This window comes from Diadema antillarum, unplaced genomic scaffold (assembly GCF_040938485.1).
Source record: "Diadema antillarum isolate AM-2024a unplaced genomic scaffold, OU_Dant_1.0 seq00001635_RagTag, whole genome shotgun sequence".
NCBI lineage: Eukaryota > Metazoa > Echinodermata > Echinoidea > Diadematoida > Diadematidae > Diadema > Diadema antillarum.
In genome coordinates this window covers 306,792-318,516 of record NW_027272341.1, presented here as the reverse complement: position 1 = coordinate 318,516, position 11,725 = coordinate 306,792, and the positions used below count along the sequence as shown (strand labels likewise).

Sequence of the window (11,725 nt, the reverse complement as noted above, 5' to 3'; positions counted from 1 at the left end):
TTTGTTTGTTTTTCTTTTTGTTTAAGAAAATAGTAAAGTTTTAATGTTAACATTCATTTTTAAATGAATTTTAAAGTGTTGATTAGGTGTTTTGTCTTGTTTTGTTTTTTGATAGACAACGCAAAATTTTACAATCTTATTTGTCGAGATTGCGCAATGTCATCCAAACTCAACAGTGTCTGGTTCGAAATCTTCCTGTGATTACCATGGATTGAAGGGGGATGTTTCTCATAAGGAATACTATCGTTGATTTCTTGACAAAAGCAAACAAACAAAACAGCAATAAAATAAGGAACATTACATATTATTACAGAGTTAGGTTTTTATTTTGAACCAAATATAGATCTACCCGCTTGAATTCACTATTATATTTAAGCCTTGTCTACTCGTTCTACTCGAACACTTACGACTGATCCTAGATGTTTTCGTCTGGAGTGTATTCTCTTCAGATGAGATAATCTTATGTTAGACCATTTTCCTATTAGTTTATTTATCAATAAATCAAATCGTATGGTGGTACCAAACGATGCAGCAACGCTTTAGGAATAACTGCCTAAAGAGAAAAGTGTGTGCAAGAACAATGACTAAGAAAACAATATGATTTATGGGGGCTCTTTAATTATCAATGACGGACATCCACTTCTTTGTGTGTTGGTTAATTCAAAATGAATGCAAATCTATTAAAAATTTAATTAGTAGTCGGTTTGGAGTTAAGGACTCTCATCTTCACGTTGCAAGATTAGTAAACTTATTCCCCCTCCCCAGAAAAAAAAAACAACAACAAACAAACAAAAAAACAATCAATCTCTTCTTTGCCTCTCACTGAATCTAATAAGGAAAAGTCCAAGATATTGAATGTGTTGATAACGAATATTCAAGAAGTCATCCTACTCAGATCTTAAAGCCAGTAACAAACTATAATGATGATTATGAAGGACCAACGCTTTTACATTTTCATTTACCATTCTTCTGAAGTTGTCTACTTGTTAAATTCTGATCCTTCGAATTTTGAGTAGGGGGTCTTAATATTGTTTATAAACGATACTCAGGATTTGAGAAGAATGGTAAGTACCTGACACAGTCTCCCAACCCCCACCCCCACCCCCACCCCCTAAAAGAAAAAAAAAATGATTGTTTTTTTATGTTGTTGTTTTTTTTTCCAATCTTAGGTCACGCGCCTCCAGCGAGTGACATCCTCTCCATCGAGACCCAGGAGATCAATGGAGAAGGAAGCCAGGTCATTCTCTTTATCACGTGTCACATTAGTCCCGAGGACCAGCCCTCCCCACACCTTCACACATACACCATCGGAGTCGACAACACCACTCTCTCCTCGTCCAGCAGTACCTCGGCTCTCTTCAGATCACGCCCACACAACAGGTGCATCAATGTCACGTGCTCGGGGACGAACGGGATTGGTTGGACCTACACCAGTCTAGAGTACTGCTCGACTTTCGGCTCGGAGAAAGGTTGATGTACTTTTGATATATTGATTTTATTTACAACAAGGCTGTGATGTAGAAAGCGAAAGAACAAAAAAAAAAAAAAGAAAAAAAAACAAACAGGTAAACAATCAAGCAAAAAAAAAAAACAAAGAAAAACAAAACAAAACGTAAGATTTTAATGTGAAATTCCAAGTAACGGCTCGGTGAAAGGTTAATGTTTTTCTGATACGATTTTATTTACCAAAGGAATATGATGTAGAAAGCAAAACAGAAAAAAAAAATCACGAACAAGCAAAATAACAAACAATCAAATAAACCAAACAAAGAAACAAAAAATAAACCCGCAGAACTGGAAGGTTACACGTATAGAGGTTGGCGGAGACAATTTTCTCCAGCGTTTTGATGCAAATCAATTTTAGTTCATATACTTATTTTTTTTTCCTTTTTTTTCTAGTTGCAAATTTGTTCACGTGAATACTGCCGTAGTAGAGTAGGATTTGTTTGTTTGTTTGTTTGTTTTTCTTTTTGTTTAAAAAATAGTGAAGTTTTAATGTTAACATTCATTTTTAAATGAATTTTAAAGTGTTGATTAGGTGTTTTGTCTTGTTTTGTTTTTTGATAGACAACGCAAAATTTTACAATCTTATTTGTCGAGATTGCGCAATGTCATCCAAACTCAACAGTGTCTGGTTTAAAATCTTCCTGTGATTACCGAGGATTGGAGGGGGATGTTTCTCATAAGGAATACTATCGTTGATTTCTTGACAAAAGCAAACAAACAAAACAGCAATAAAATAAGGAACATTACACATTATTACAAAGTTAGGTTTTTATTTTGAACCAAATATAGATCTACCCGCTTGAATTCACTATTATATTTAAGCCTTGTCTACTCGTTCCACTCGAACACTTACGACTGATCCTAGATGTTTTCGTCTGGAGTGTATTCTCTTGAGATGAGATAATCTTATGTTAGACCATTTTCCTATTAGTTTATTTATCAATAAATCAAATCGTATGGTGGTACCAAACGATGCGGCAACGCTTTAGGAATAACTGCCTAAAGAGAAAAGTGTGTGCAAGAACAATGACTAAGAGAACAATATGATTTATGGGGGCTCTTTAATTATCAATGACGGACATCCACTTCTTTGTGTGTTGGTTAATTCAAAATGAATGCAAATCTATTAAAAATTTAATTAGCAGTAGGCTTGGGGTTAAGGACTCTCATCTTCACGTTGCAAGATTAGTAAACTTATTCCCCTTCCCCAGAAAAAAACAAACAAACAAACAAAAAAACAATCAATCTCTTCTTTGCCTCTCACTGAATCTAATAAGGAAAAGTCCAAGATATTGAATGTGTTGATAACGAATATTCAAGAAGTCATCCTACTCAGATCTTAAAGCCAGTAACAAACTATAATGATGATTATGAAGGACCAACGCTTTTACATTTTCATTTACCATTCTTCTGAAGTTGTTTACTTGTTAAATTCTGATCCTTCGAATTTTGAGTGGGGGGTCTTAATATTGTTTATCAACGATATTCAGGATTTGAGAAGAATGGTAAGTACCTGACACAGTCTCCCAACCCCCACCCCACCCCCACCCCCTCAAAAAAAAAATGATTGTTTTTTTATGTTGTTGTTGTTTTTTTTTTTTTTTCAATCTTAGGTCACGCGCCTCCAGCGAGTGACATCCTCTCCATCGAGACCCAGGAGATCAATGGAGAAGGAAGCCAGGTCATTCTCTTTATCACGTGTCATATTAGTCCCGAGGACCAGCCCTCCCCACACCTTCACACATACACCATCGGAGTCGACAACACCACTCTCTCCTCGTCCAGCAGTACCTCGGCTTTCTTCAGACCACGCCCACACAACAGGTGCATCAATGTCACGTGCTCGGGGACGAACGGGATTGGTTGGACCTACACCAGTCTAGAGTACTGCTCGACTTTCGGCTCGGAGAAAGGTTGATATACTTTTGATATATTGATTTTATTTACCACAAGGCTGTGATGTAGAAAGCGAAAGAACAAAAAAAAAAAGAAAGAAAAACAAACAGGTAAACAATCAAGCAAAAAAAAAAAAAACAAAAACAAAACGTAAGATTTTAATGTGAAATTCCAAGTAACGGCTCGGTGAAAGGTTAATGTTCTTCTGATACGATTTTATTTACCAAAGGAATATGATGTAGAAAGCAAAACAGAAAAAAAAAAATCACGAACAAGCAAAATAACAAACAATCAAATAAACCAAACAAAGAAACAAAAAATAAACCCGCAGAACTGGAAGGTTACTCGTAGCGAGGTTGGCGGAGACAATTTTCTCCAGCGTTTTGATGCAAATCAATTTTAGTTCATATACTTATTTTTTTTCCTTTTTTTTCTAGTTGCAAATTTGTTCACGTGAATACTGCCGTAGTAGAGTTTGTTTAAAAAATAGTGAAGTTTTAATGTTAACATTCATTTTTAAATGAATTTTAAAGTGTTGATTAGGTGTTTTGTCTTGTTTTGTTTTTTGATAGACAACGCAAAATTTTACAATCTTATTTGTCGAGATTGCGCAATGTCATCCAAACTCAACAGTGTCTGGTTTAAAATCTTCCTGTGATTACCGAGGATTGGAGGGGGATGTTTCTCATAAGGAATACTATCGTTGATTTCTTGACAAAAGCAAACAAACAAAACAGCAATAAAATAAGGAACATTACACATTATTACAAAGTTAGGTTTTTATTTTGAACCAAATATAGATCTACCCGCTTGAATTCACTATTATATTTAAGCCTTGTCTACTCGTTCCACTCGAACACTTACGACTGATCCTAGATGTTTTCGTCTGGAGTGTATTCTCTTGAGATGAGATAATCTTATGTTAGACCATTTTCCTATTAGTTTATTTATCAATAAATCAAATCGTATGGTGGTACCAAACGATGCGGCAACGCTTTAGGAATAACTGCCTAAAGAGAAAAGTGTGTGCAAGAACAATGACTAAGAGAACAATATGATTTATGGGGGCTCTTTAATTATCAATGACGGACATCCACTTCTTTGTGTGTTGGTTAATTCAAAATGAATGCAAATCTATTAAAAATTTAATTAGCAGTAGGCTTGGAGTTAAGGACTCTCATCTTCACGTTGCAAGATTAGTAAACTTATTCCCCTTCCCCAGAAAAAAACAAACAAACAAACAAAAAAACAATCAATCTCTTCTTTGCCTCTCACTGAATCTAATAAGGAAAAGTCCAAGATATTGAATGTGTTGATAACGAATATTCAAGAAGTCATCCTACTCAGATCTTAAAGCCAGTAACAAACTATAATGATGATTATGAAGGACCAACGCTTTTACATTTTCATTTACCATTCTTCTGAAGTTGTTTACTTGTTAAATTCTGATCCTTCGAATTTTGAGTAGGGGGTCTTAATATTGTTTATCAACGATATTCAGGATTTGAGAAGAATGGTAAGTACCTGACACAGTCTCCCAACCCCCACCCCACCCCTCCCCTCCAAAAAAAAAAAAGATTGTTTTTTATGTTGTTGTTGTTTTTTTTTTTTCAATCTTAGGTCACGCGCCTCCAGCGAGTGACATCCTCTCCATCGAGACCCAGGAGATCAATGGAGAAGGAAGCCAGGTCATTCTCTTTATCACGTGTCATATTAGTCCCGAGGACCAGCCCTCCCCACACCTTCACACATACACCATCGGAGTCGACAACACCACTCTCTCCTCGTCCAGCAGTACCTCGGCTCTCTTCAGACCACGCCCACACAAGAAGTGCATCAATGTCACGTGCTCGGGGACAAACGGGATTGGTTGGACCTACACCAGTCTCGAGTACTGCTTGGAGAGAGGTTAATCTACTTTTGACGCAATGATTTCATTCGCCTCTGGGCTTTAATAGAGCAAGCGCAAAGACCATAAAAAATGTGTAATATGAAATGATACAACCCGTCGATGATAGCTCCAATTTTGTATAATGTTGGACTTTCACCTGCATGTTAGATAATGTATTTCATCACTATTCCCCATTATTCAAATCTATATCTTAGCATTCTAATGAAATTAATTCAATTTGTTTAAAGAATTGACATAATTATGTTTCACTCTCATCATATTGAATACATTTTGATTATGTTCTTAAAATGACATTAAATGATGTAGATAAAGTTTATGACAAGACGTGTGTTTAATGAGGGTCTGAGCCTTGATCGTTTACCTTCGATTATTCCATTAATTGCTCTTTGTCAAAACATTACGGTCATTATGTTGGTTTGGTCATACAGATCCAATTGCTTGTCTTCATCGAGGGTTCTTCAGAAGTTGTCGACCACGTACGCCTTGCTTTTAACGGCGTTCTTCATGTCGATGATGACCTATGCGATCGCGGTGATGAAAAGAAAGAAAATTATAATCTTCTGAAGAGGTATACTATCGACTTTTTACTCTTCCTTTTCTACTATATTCTCTTCTCATTTTACCTGTACTTTTTTCTAACTTTTCTTTCTCTTTTTCTACCTTGCCTTCTACACTCCCTTGAAGTGCTTTAAAATCTTGTTACACTTTTACCTCTTTGTCTCAACCTTCTATTTCCCGCTCTTTTCTGGTTTCTTCTATTCATTTTTATTCATCGTTGACATCTTTGTCTATTCTTATTTGGATCTTTGGTGTTTAGCCTTGTTGAAATGTCCCCTATTGCAAATCATAAAATACAGGGAAGTAAAAGTAAAGTAGAGCTAAGGGCCGCAGGTTTTGTAATTTGAAAGTTTTATTTAATACTGGCTCGCCGTGTGGATGGAGAAGTGCGTCTCCCATTCTGTACTCAATCTACGTAATCGATTGTTATCATAGTGTACGGAACCAATACCATTTTGAGACAATGACCTTGAAAGTGTTAAACGATTCCCTCAAAAGAATAACGGAGAAAAAAAATGAGCTTTCGACTTCAGTGCAATTTTTGAAACCATTCTATATGGCTTGCTGATAATAATCACAAGTGAAAATAACAACCTATAATCTCCTGAGGTCTTACCTGTATATAATCATCTGAACACTAGAAAAATAAATGTATTTTCCTATTTTCAATAATGTGTCTGTCTTCTGTACCAACATTCAAATTGTTTTTACCTCTCTCTCTTCACTTTTCTTATAGATAGAGAGCATAAACTTGGATCGTGGTCTTAGAGTCATGTTTGCCATTTCGTTCGACAAAGACCATCACCCTCAGTGACGGATGAGACAGTAGACAGTGTAGCTCGTAGAGTCTTAGATCCTTATTTTACTCGAGATCCGCTGTGACTTAAACATTAACAACGGATGGAATACATAAAACCTAATACAAACCCTTGTAGCCACAATGTACAAAGAGGTGGAATCTGTGCAGCAAATTTGACCATTGTGTCTTAAAATAATGTTAAGATGTATTTCTTTGCTTTTGTCTTTTTTTTGTAGACGTGACCTGTAATCAAACAAAGACAATTACCTTTCTTTCCTTCATATCGTTCCTTAATCTCAAACTTCACATATGGAAGTTGTGATGATGGAAATAAATAAACTATTGAATTGAAATTGAATTGAATATCGCATGGGGGAAAATAATACCTTCTCATAAAAAAAGTGAAATTTGAAAGCAATGAAGTTGTCCAGATAATGAACGTAAACAAAATATCTTTCATATTAGAAATATGTATGTGATGCAGACTGCATGTGGACTGAAATAGGTAAGAAAATAGAATTGTTATGTTTGTGAGTGAGGATCCTTAATCTTGCTTATTTTTGTTTTGGTCAGACCTTGTTCTCAGTGCTACAGAAAGTTGAAGAAAAGACGTTTAGTTATTCGCACGAATACAATTACTTGAAACCTTTAAAATATATATTTTATTGACTTCAAAAGAAGGCATTTCTTTGCTTCGTAATCCAATGCATTAGATAAAAGTATGGTAAGCTTAGACCTGAGTGATAAAAGGATTGCACGTTATTTAGTCGTAATGCCGTAGTGTAGGATTGTCATTGACGCATTGCACGCAGTAAAGACGTCTTTTGAAGACTGAAAATCACGTAATTTTAACACTTGTCCGGTTGTATGATTTAAAGTGTGTATTGTAAGTTGTTGTTTTACTTTTATATTATTTCTAGCAAAGAAGAGAAGTCTTGAATCGGAAGCACGTTGGCGACTTTTACCAATTATGAGATTTTTATATTTGTGTAGGCAGGGATACTATAAAAGGCGTCTGTCAGTTGACTTTTTGATCAAAGAATAGAGCTATGGTTTGAGGGAGTTATACGAAAGAGAGAAAGTTACAGAAGTAAGAAAGATGGAAACGCTTGTGTGTTTATATGCATGAAGGTGCTTAATCTATATGTGTGTGTGTGTGTGTGTGTGTGTGTGTGTGTGCACGTGTGTGAGTCTGAAACCGTAGGATTTTGTGTATAATGGCAAACTGCAGTTCTTAGGATGTGGGTATCCAATACTATTAGTGTTCAGATTTTGAAGTTTGACGGCCGAAAATGAATTAAAGTTTTGAGGCAGAAGTAGAATAAAGAAGACTCCGCCTGTATATCTGGCCTGGACGATGTAATAAGTGTATACAAAAATCTGGATGCATTTGACCATAGACTTTGTGTTTGTTTGTTTGTGTGTGTGTGTGTGTGTGTGTGTGTGTGTTAGTGTGTGTGTGTGTTTGTTTGTGTGAGTGTCGTGCTGTGTATTAGTAGATCGGAATCTGTCTGTGTGTGCACGTGTGCACGTGTGTGTGTCTGCATATCACCATAAGAGTGTGAAAAGTTTTCAGACATACTGTACATAAAAGACGTACACCCGTACGGATGGAGAAATTGTTGAACACCGTTCTGATATCGATGATACTGTAGTAAGTCAATACAGATAAACCTTCAGCAAATGTTCTCTCAATGAATAGTTTGTTTTTTACAAAGGTCAAAGTGACTTGGGTTGACCCAGTTTTAGAGAGAGTATCTATTTTTATCCACATCTTTCTCTTTCTCTCGGTCTTGATTGTCCCGACTTTTCTTCCAACAGATTAGACCTGTCACTCAAAATTAAAACCTTTTCCAATTCTATCGTTAAAAATCATTTCTTGTATTTCTCTGTTCACGTACTCTATACTTTGTTGTTGGAGTATTTCATCCCATTCGTTTAAATGTTAGATATATTATGCCCTGAGAGGTTTACTGTGAAATAGAACATAATATACCTAATTACCAAATGATATCGATAACAAATAAAGTGCACAAGCTCACATCACAAATCCACCGGAAAGATGTCAGACATTTTTCTCCTTTATTAATTTAGAAAATAAGATTATGATTTAAGAGGCATGGAAAGTTTTGAAATCTCATACTGAAACAGTTTTAATTTGATTTGATTTCATTTGATTTGATTTGATTTAATCTAATGTATTGGTTTCTGCGTTCCTGTACATGTACACATTAGTACAAGTATGTGATATAGGCCTACATAAGAATATAAATTCATTGCTTACACAATGTTATTTCACAAAAGTATATACTACACGATAATATATACAATATATAACACAGAACGGCTACAACTTAAGTGTAGCTTGATTTGCATGCATCCCTTTGAAATATTCATCGTACATGCAAAGAAAAACTGAAAACTAAATGGAGGCGAAGAGTGACTTGCGTAGTTTCCCGATCTTTGTTAGTACTTTATACACTGAAATGACAGATAACGTTTGGTTTTCAAAATCATCAAGCAATTAATATTCCAAGCAAGACCTCCGGAGGATTTTTTCAGATTTTTATGAACTCCTATAAGTTGGTTATACTGGGTACAGAGTTTCAGATTTGCATTGAGTGGGATGAGGAATAATAATGCTTTCAAAATTTATAACAAATCACAATGAACAAGGATGAGGAGATGATTGGCAGCCTCACTACAAGAAGGCATGAATGTATGGGTAGGCTGGGGCTCATGGAAGCAGAACAAAGGAAGAACGTGTGGATAAATTGCCTCACAGGTGAACTTGTCAAGCACGTGATATTGTAAGGGCATGAAGTATTACATTGCAACATTTCTGAAATATGTGAGGCTCCTATGTCAATCTCATTATCACTGTTCAGTGTAATTTGTCTTTTGGTCTTTCAAAGTTTTGATTTGTCTGCTCAAGTATCACAATAAACTCCACATATACATGGATCTGTTAATTTATGTACTCCATGGTGTGAAATTATGAATACATTATCGTCTGGAGTACCCCTTTAAACAGTTTTGATGTAGGTCCAGGTTTACCTAACTCATTTGACCCCGCATTTTCCATTAAATTTTCGTCAATCTAACTAATCTATTGCAAACATTGTTGAAATAAGTTACAGACGAGTATCAGCTAGCTGCGAGATTTTTTTTTTCTTTCTGCTTTTACTTATTCAGCAGATGGAAAGAATATAAACAGGATTCAAAAATAAAAAAAACAACAACACTACAACAAAGATGAAACATAAAATTTTGATTGACTGCCGCGATGACAATATCAAATTTGATGAATTCTTGAGCCAATTCAAATTCTGGTTTGACAGTGCATGGTTAACATTGGTTGAGTAATAAAAGCACTCACAGAATAGGAATGTAGGTATGAGAAGACGTGTCTGCATTAAGCTTCTTAACGAAATGTAATTTTTTCTCCTTGCCAAACTGAAAATTTTCCTGTCCACTCGTTGAAAGATGTGATTGTGTGGGAGAGAAGTCCTTCAGTGTTGTTATTTGCTCAACATTTTCGGCGACGACGGGAAGGGGCGCCATTTTCTTTGGAGTATGCAGAATATCTTCGTCATCTTGATGGACAGGAGCAGAGTTTATTTCGAGTTGGTAATCATCGACCAGGAGGAAACGATCAGGACAAATTGTAAAGACAATGAGTCATACAATCTGCAAAAGCTCGCTGAAGAGCCGAGTAATGTGAGTCTCAATAAGAATTGTCCGACGCCGAGAAGGAAAAGAAAGAAAGAAAGAAAGAAAAAAGAAAAGGTCTTTATGAAGCTCAAAGGGTTGTAGCGCCCTCTTGGAAGGCTGCCCTTCGTGAACAACAACTTCTTGACGGAGCTCTAAACCAGCTACATGTATAACATGCACTGAACAGTATGCACACGACTGTATGATAGTCACACACAAGACAACAGGATACGATCTCCGGATACAGTATCACGACCAATGCTACCGTACAGAGTGCAAACTGATAGCTGGTCACAAATTCAAAATTAGTCATCGGTAAATGTAATCATCATGTCTGGACAGGAAACGTAGCTTGCCTTAAGTAGTCGTCACTGACTAGCTTACGATTAAATATCATAGCACCAAATTCCACCAGTAAGCAGGAATAGCAAATGTTCTTTGCTTTGCTCAAACACAGTTTGCCAGTTATGATTTTCATCCAAGTGGATTTTCTTCTCGGCAATGTTGTATATTTGGGATTTTAATCTAATAGATTTAAGATAGGATCCTACTGGTAAAATTTCCCGATATCAGTCAATGTTGCAGAAGAAGTTTTTGTATCAAGTACTCATTTGGTTAATGCAAGTTATTATAATACAATACTATTGTTATATGTTCCTTTCGCCGATGAATCTATAATTTGCTTTCTAATTTCCTTCTATTTTTGTCTGACTTCTCGGACGAGTTCCATAAGTTTCTGAAGCCAGTTACAGTCTTTGCTGTCTTATTCCTTCATGTAATCGCTGCATTATGATATCAGCTTCCTATCTTGAAAACAATGTCAAAGAGGTTAGTTAGTATTATTTTTTTTTCTACTCAAAGAGGTATAAAAGAATGAATTGTCCCAACTTAAAACATGAAATTTTGGTATAGGCAGTATACCAGTGGTAGTACATTATAATGAAAGTAAAAGAATCTGAGGTTTCCAGACAAGTCGAGATATCGCAACAGGACGTGTCATAAACCACTCGTTCTTTATGAGTATTGTGTCTGAGGAGGCAAACGGAAGTCAACCTGCTGTCCAATAAGTCTAAGCGAACGTTCACTGATGGGATACCACTGAAAGTAAACGAATCTGAGACATTCCTTGAAGTCAAGATATTTCAACAGGACGTGTTATTAACTGTAACAGTGTGCCTGTTAGTGATAACAGTGGTATCTCGTGCTAGCAACATCTTGCAGCAGAAACATTCCGGGTTTAAATTAGTCTACAAAGGCTAGAGGTAACAACACACTATGCTTATTGCATATTCTTAGTGTTTTCAATTCATAAAAAAAAACACCCAGAAATGTTAAAAGAG

The 11,725-nt window shown here is 35.9% G+C and overlaps 1 long non-coding RNA gene across 1 annotated transcript; it reads left to right on the top strand.

The window, feature by feature from the left end:
• Positions 1-5,061: 5,061 nt before the first annotated feature.
• LOC139711275 (uncharacterized) lies at positions 5,062-7,764 on the top strand. Its single transcript, XR_011709505.1, has 3 exons — positions 5,062-5,310; positions 5,743-5,882; positions 6,609-7,764. It is a non-coding gene; the product is annotated as an uncharacterized lncRNA (long non-coding RNA).
• Positions 7,765-11,725: the final 3,961 nt, after the last annotated feature.